Source organism: Phyllobates terribilis, unplaced genomic scaffold (genome assembly GCF_046119375.1).
Source record: "Phyllobates terribilis strain yellow unplaced genomic scaffold, ASM4611937v1 Scaffold_4__5_contigs__length_816908805, whole genome shotgun sequence".
NCBI classification, from domain to species: domain Eukaryota; kingdom Metazoa; phylum Chordata; class Amphibia; order Anura; family Dendrobatidae; genus Phyllobates; species Phyllobates terribilis.
The window spans coordinates 101875050-101883077 of NW_027362764.1; the positions used below are offsets into that span (position 1 = coordinate 101875050).

The 8028-nt window shown below is 42.0% G+C and overlaps 1 long non-coding RNA gene across 1 annotated transcript; it reads right to left on the bottom strand.

Annotated features, from left to right (window-relative positions):
* Window positions 1-270: 270 nt before the first annotated feature.
* On the bottom strand, window positions 271-5874 carry LOC141265061 (uncharacterized). The gene is made up of 2 exons (XR_012320044.1): window positions 5290-5874; window positions 271-815 (listed from the first exon to the last, which is right to left on the bottom strand). It is a non-coding gene; the product is annotated as an uncharacterized lncRNA (long non-coding RNA).
* Window positions 5875-8028: the final 2154 nt, after the last annotated feature.

An 8028-nucleotide genomic window follows, 5' to 3' on the forward strand; every position in this document is an offset into this window, starting at 1 on the left:
GTACATAACTTTTGAAAAAGTTTGGTTCGGGTACCAGAGCAGTACCGGAACTTCCATCAGAACCAGAACCCCATTGAAAATAATGGAGACTCGAACTCATGAGAAACTTAAAAAAATTCTCTCTCTCTCCCTTCTTACAAACAAGAAAAATTGATTCTATAGTAATAGCAAAAAATGGACAGAAAATTGGATAAAATCAGAATATAAAATCACTGGTGAAAATTGATCATTGTTTCTCTTATGCAGAACAAAAAGGAATGTCTCAATGAGTCCTAATAAATGCAAACATTTTACTAACTGGAAAATCGTGCATAGACGATTCAATTTAAAGGTTTTTGTTTATTTTTCCAAGGCGGACATTTATGATCTTCTACAGGATGATAATATATAGTATGTCTGATCCCCGGGAAGGGAGGTGTCTTCACTGTAATCCGACGCTGACCGTTACAAAGGGGGTCCCGTTCTAGTATTCTCACATCTCAGACTAAAATGAAAATGGGACAAATAACAATAGATGAAACTATGAGCATCAGATTACAAGATTAAAGAAATGTAAGTGATAACAGCTCATAAGTATTCTGCTCTGGGCTAAAAGTGAAGAGATAGGAAGTCTTTGGTACAGTACATGAAGTCCTAGCAGCATGTCGAGACGCCTGACAAATATGAGGTTACAACATACTGAGGGCCATGAATAACGTACATTTTTAGGAGCCATTAACTCTCTGCTATTGATAAAATGGTGCTCCAATGCGTTTTTCTTCCCCTTGGGCTTTCTAATTGCAAAGTCGGCAATTCCTGCAGTTTTGCAAACAGATCTGTTAAAAAAAAATAAAATAAAGAGAAAATAGGAAGAACTGTCAGAACAAAGCTCAAGTATTTCAAGTTGTGTCAATGGCCGTAACTCCAAATATAAACATCTACTGCCACCTAGTGAGAGACCGCAGAATACGTCTAATCAGTAGATCGAAAACTGGCATGGAAATTATAATACACTGTGTTCCAAATTATTATGCAAATAATATTTTCTCAGATTTTCCCAAATGACCTATATGAATTGCAGTCATTGTAATTTTCCAGTCAAATAACTATTAGAGTACAATTGAAAGGTTTTTGTACAAACTGCCTATGATAACAGTATATTTTTAAAAAAATAAAAAACTCAAACTGCACTCAAAATGCACGTTCTAAATTATTATGCACAGCAGAGTTTTCAACCTTTTAATTTTTGTAAAGAACAAAAAAATGGTCATTTTTGAAATTATAGGCATTAGCAGGTTATTACAAACTGAAATCAAACAGTTTTCAACTCAAAACTTTATTCTAGGTGATGTTACATTTGCACATAGGACCCCTTGTTCGAAAGGAGCTTCTGAACTCTCTCGTCCATTGAATTTGTCAGGTTTTGGATGGTTTCTGCTTCAATTGTTTTGCATGAGGACATTATACCCTCCCAGAGCTGTTGCTTAGATGTGAACTGCCTCCCGCCTTCATAGACACTCCTTTTGATGATGCTCCAGAGGTTCTCAATGGGGTTGAGGTCAGGGGAGCATGGGGGTCACACCATAAGTTTGTCCCCTTTTATGCCCATAGCAGCCAGAGATGCAGATGTGTTATGTGCAGCATGACACGGTGCATTATCATGTATGAAAATGATCTTGCTGCGGAATGCACGGTTCTTCTTCTTGAACCATGGAAGGAAGTGCTGTTTGAGAAACTCCACATACTTTATGGAGTTCATCTTTACCCTTTCAGGGATCCTAAAGGGGCCGACAATCTCTCTCCCAATGATTCCAGCCCAAAACATTACTCCACCTCCTCCTTGTTGGCGCCGTAGCCGTGTTTGCATGGGGTGTCCATCAACCAGCCATCCTCCACTCCATCCATCTGGACCATCAAGCGTTGCACTGCACTCATCCGTGAACAAAACAGTTTTGAAGTCAGTCTTCATGTATTGTTTGGCCCACTGGAGCCGTTTCTGCTTGTGGATAGAGGAGGTCGACAGGATGGCTTACGCACAGCTGCAAACCTCTGAAGGACCCTGCATCTTGTTGTTCGGGGGACGTTGGAGGCAACAGCAGCTTCAAAAACTTGTCTGCTGCTATGACAAGGCTTTTTTGCCGCTGCTCTTTTAACCTGACGTAATTGCCTGTAGGAAAGAGTCCTCAATTTTCCCTTATCAGCACGCACACGTGTGTACTGTGAATCAGCTACATACTTCTTGATTGTGCGATGATCAGGATGAAGTGTCTTGGCAATGTTGATTGTAGTCATGCCTTGACCTAAACACTCCACAATTTGTTGCTTCTCAGCAGCCGACACATCCTTTTTCTTTCCCATTTTGGCAGAAAATGTAGGCTGCTTAATAATGTGGGACAGTCTTGCCTTTCATTGGACACACCTGCCAAACTATCTAGCACAGGTGTCTGCAATTGCTTACAGTGATATAAAGATCCCTGACACACATCACCATCAATGAGTTTAATTGACAAACAAAAAAATTCTTACCTTATCACTCCTAAACACTTTTTGCATAATAATTTGGAACACAGTGTATTTATCCATAATTCTACACTATATGCCAGACATATCCCAGCCTATAATACCGCTTCCGATGGAAAGTCAGATTCTGCTAACATCCTAGGCAGCAGAGGTAAAGAATGGGATCAAAGAAGCTTGTGGGTGCTATTACTATTAATAATAATTATCTAGCAGTATATAGCACCACCATATTCATTGATTTCAGGGGGGAAATGTACAAATAATATCAGACATTAAAGAGCAATACATTACTTTACAATTCAAAGAAGAGGAGTGAGGGCCCTGCTCACAAGAGCTTGTGAGGAAATAGGTAAAAAGTGCTTGTATTTGTAAGGTCTAGCCATCACTATAATAAATAAGGTTATATATACAAAGCTTTATAATCCAGCCAGTATCTATATATGTCCAGGTATGACATGATACTGAGTGCATTGAGTGTGGATGAAACTGTTTAACCTCTTTACCCCCGAGGGTGGTTTGCATGTTAATGACCGGGCCAATTTTTACAATTCTGACCACTGTCACTTTATGAGGTAATTACTCTGGAACGCTTCAACGGATCCCCCTGATTCTGAGATTGTTTTGTCGTGACATATTGAACTTTATGACAGTGATGAAATTTGTTCAATATCATTTGTGAAAAAAATGGAAATTTGGGGAAAATTTTGAAAATTTTGCAATTTTCAAACTTTGAATTCTTGTGTCCTTAAATCAGAGAGATAAGTCACACAAAATGGTTAATAAATAATATTTCCCACATGTCTACTTTACATCAGCACAATTTTTTAAACAAGTTTTTTTTTGTTATGAAGTTATAAGGGTTAACAGTTGCTCAGCAATTTCTTATTTTTCCAACAACATTTACAAAAACATTTCTTTTAGGGACCATCACATTTGAAGTGACTTGGTCTACAGGTGCATCTCACAAAATTAGAATATCATCAAAAAGTTAATTTATCTCAGTTCTTCAATACAAGATTTATTTCTGTTAATGTTAATGATTATGGCTTACAGCCAATGAAAACACAAAAGTCATTATCTCAGTAAATTAGAATACTTTATAACAACAGCTTGAAAATGTTGGCCTATGGAAATGTATGTTCAGTAAATGCCCTCAATACTTGGTCGGGGCTCCTTTTGCATCAATTACTGCATCAATGCGGCGTGGCATGGAGGCGATCAGCCTGTGGCACTGCTGAGGTGTTATGGAAGCCCAGGTTGCTTTGATAGCAGCCTTCAGCTCGTCAGCATTGTTGGGTCTGGTGTCTCATCTTCCTCTTGACAATACCCCATAGATTCTCTATGGGGTTAAGGTCAGGCGAGTTTGCTGGCCAATCAATCACAGTGATACGGTTGTTTTTAAACCAGGTATTGGTACTTTTGGCAGTGTGGACAGGTGCCAAGTCCTGTTGGAGAATGAAATTTCCATTTCCAAAAAGCTTGTCGGCAGAGGGAAGCATGAAGTGCTCTAAAATTTCCTGGCAGACGGCTGCGCTGACTTTGGTCTTGATAAAACACAGTGGACCTACACCAGCAGATGACATGGCTCCCCAAACCATCTCTGATTGTGGAAACTGCATACTAGACCTCAAGCAGCTTGGATTGTGGCCTCTCCACTCTTCCTCCAGACTCTGGGACCTTGATTTCCAATTGAAATGCAAAATTGACTTAGTGTGTCAATGACTGCCTTCTGGACATCTGTCAAGTCAGCAGTCTTCTCCATGATTGTGGAGCCTACTGAAAAAGACTAAGGGACGTTTTTAAACGCTTAAGAAGCTTTTGTTTTTTGTTAATTATTCTAATTTACTGAGATAATGACTTTTGTGTTTTCATTGGTTGTAAGCCATTAACAGCCATTAACAGAAATAAACACTTGAAATAGATCACTCTGTTTGTAATGACTCTTTATAATGAGTTTCACTTTTTCTATTGAAGAACTGAAATAAATCAACTTTTTGATGATATTCTAATTTTGTGAGATGAACCTGCATATGACAGAAAATACCCAAAAGTGACACCATTCTAAAAACTGCACCCCTCGAGGTGCTCAAAACCACATTTAAGAAGTGTATTAACCCTTCAGGTGCTTCACAGGAATTTTTGGACTGTGGAAGAAAAAAATGAACATTTTAACTTTTTTTTCACAAAAATGTTACTTTAGACCCAATGTTTTTTTTATTTTCGCAACGGTAATACAATGGACCACAAAATTTGTTGTGCAATTTCTCCTGAGCATGCTGATACCCCATATGTGGGGAAAATTGAGTGCAGGGAGCCAGTATTGAGCATGTTCTCCATGCTGGCTGTCAGTTTAACAGCTGGAGTGGAAAATAGTTGAATCCTACTCCCAAGGGGCAGCAAAACGCTGCCGCCTGAGTGACACCTCGGACCACCACATTAGACGAACCGACGGCGCTCCCTTGTGGCTGCACCCGGGGCAAATGTCCTGCCCACCCCTTTCTAGATACGCCCCTGCTGTTACTAAGTAAAAAAAGAAATAAAAAACATAATATTAAAAAGACCAATATTAACACCATACAGTGACTACCAGTCCTGTAGAACATATAAGGGATTGCGGTTCAAGTATATATAATATAGTGACTTACAGCTGATGTTCTTTATGGTGACAGTGTAAGGTGCCCCAGCGAGGTAGTCGTGGGCGAGCTGTAGCCCCCTTTCGCTATGGCACCCTACAGACAATACGTGTCCTCCCTCTGAAGTGTGGCTGTGTATGTAGTGCTCTTCACTTACTTCAAGCCATCCGATCGCGGCTGTCTCCAGGCATTTCTCTTCTGGGACCAGGGCAGCAATAAATTCAGAGGACACGAGGTTCTTAACCAGAACTTGGACTTTACTTGGGGAAGAGGAATATGTACAATATTTTCAGGCAGATATAATGGATAAGGCCCGACAGGTTATCATCTCTCTCACAGGTGCTGGTAACTCCTTCAGCCCTGATTCCCTCTTTAAGTGAAGCATCTCTGTGACTCTAATCTCTGGCCCAAGAGACTCTTCTGTAATACTGACAGTGACCTGGATCCGATATCTCTCCCCCACATCTTAGCTTGGAGTCCTATTTATCGTCCTCTGCTTCCTGCAGACTAGAAGTGCCCCGGGTCCTCACTACCTTTGATGAGTTTCTCCGGCCGGCTGACAGGACTCGTGCTCTTGTGTGGGGAGACTTGCACACTGGTGATCCCACTGTCTGAGGGTATGGAGCTCCCGTCTACCCTAGCAGCCACTATAGTCAGGCTGCCTGAACGATTTGCTGTCCAATCTCTTACTGAAGAATCACTTCCTGATTCTGGAAACTAAACAGAGATTTTCCTAATGTGCCCACCCTCAGTGAGCTGTCATCACACAGCATTAACTCATCCCTGTCTGTAACACTGCTAGCAGACTCAACCTGACATCTGCACCCAGGACAGTGGCATCTTGTGGCTGTTTACAGGTACTGCAGCCCACAATGAATTATGCCAGGAACAAGCTCTATATCACTCAAGGCTTGATCCGGGCACTAAGTTCCCCCTCTACTGACTGGACCACTGAAGCTAACCCCTTAGCTTGGCCTACCACAGTTCAGAGAGGATTAACTAAGGGAACATTTTCCTTAACTACTTCAGTGCCTAGGGAAGGCTACATCCTTCCCCACTATTACAACAGCGTTCACTTTTCCAGTCTCTTCTATCCGGCACAGACCGACATAATGACTTCTTCCAGCCACAACTCACCTGCAGAGTTTAGAAGAAAAACACAGTTAGGGTATGTGCCCACGGTCAGGAGCCGCAGCGGCCAGATGTTACAGCATAGTGGATGGGATTTCAAGAAATCCCATCTCCTCTATGCGTCTCTGTGCACCTGCGGATCACCCGCGAAAACTGACATGCAGCGTGTCTTTCAGGACCGCAGCATGTCAATTTCACTTGTGGGTCTGCATGTGGACTTTCCCCATAGATTAACAACTATGAGGAAAATCGCATGTTAAAAAAAAAATCACGCCGCTCATTTGTATAAAATGAAGGTAGAAGCCACGCAGCTATCCCGTAGCATCGGGGCCGCAGGCAGCTCCTGACCAAGAGCACATACCCTTAAAGGGAACCTGTCGCCAGAAATAACGCTATTAACCTGCAGATATGCGGTTAATCTGCAGGTCATACCATTGGTGAAACCTGTGAGGCCGCACAGAAGCCCAAGAGGTAAAAGGACCCATTTCCACCTTCGAAGCAGGAGAAAATGTGTATTATTATCAGATTTTTTGCTGCAAAGCACCCTGATATTGTTTTTGTCTTCTGTCTGTGCCGCCAGTGCTGCAGGTTAATAGCTTATTATGCTTCCCGGCGCCGGGGGTGCGGTTACAGTCTCCGCTCTGTATACTCAGTGATGACTGAACCAGCACTGCCCCCATGACTGATACCCAATGCTGGCGGGGAGAATAAAGTTAATTTTCTCCCTGCTGCATTCGGCTGCATGCAGGCACCGCACAGCATAATGCTATTACCCTGCAGCTTAACCGCATATCTGCAGGTTAACAGCATTATTTCTGCTGACAGCTTCCCTTTAACTTCTCACATTTCCAGCACTGTCCCTATCTATTCCCAGACTACAAAAACGCCTCATCCTGACTGCTCTTGCAGTGTGAACAGTGACCCCAATAATTAAAAAATTGTGTCATTACTATGATTACCCTCTTCCCCCAAAAAATGCTAGAGACTTTGTGTCAGATAGACGGTGCCTCTAAAAATTATAGTGTCCCATGCAAAGAATTAATGCTCCCACTATCCAACCTAGAAAGTAGTAATGCCCCCTGTATACTCCTATAAAAGTTATAACATCCCAAGTGCCCCGTCAAGCAAAGTGGTGTTCCCTTAAAGTAATAATGCCCCCCAAAAAAGTAATTATGCTAACCTGAGAGCCCCAATCAAAAAAGTAACAATGCCCCCATTTAAACAAATGTCCCAAGTGTCCCCAAAGCTCTCTATATACTGTTTTATGGCCTCCAGCTACTTATACACTATATGATGGCCCCCACAACCCCTTATACACTGTATGATGGCCCCTATAGCCCCATATATACTGTATTATGGTCCTCACAGCCCTTTTTAAACTGTATTATAGTCCCATAGCCCCTTATATACTGTATTATGACCACCACAGCCTTATATATAGTACACCACAGCTCACCTATAGCCTCATAGTACCTTATACATAGTATTATGACCCTCACAGCCCTTTATATACTGTATTACGGCCACTAAAGCAATATGGCCCGCACAGCTCACTATATATAGTATAATGGCCCCTACAGCCCCTTACACACTGATTTATGTCCCCCAAAGACCCGTTCCCTACATCTGTCTCTGGCGACTGTGTACTCATGACAACGCTCATTATTGTTGCTGCCTCATGCTGCGCTCAGCGAGACCCGGTGGCTCTGATGAGCATTATCGTCACAACCTGGCGCCTGTGAATAGTAATTTTACTGCTATTCAC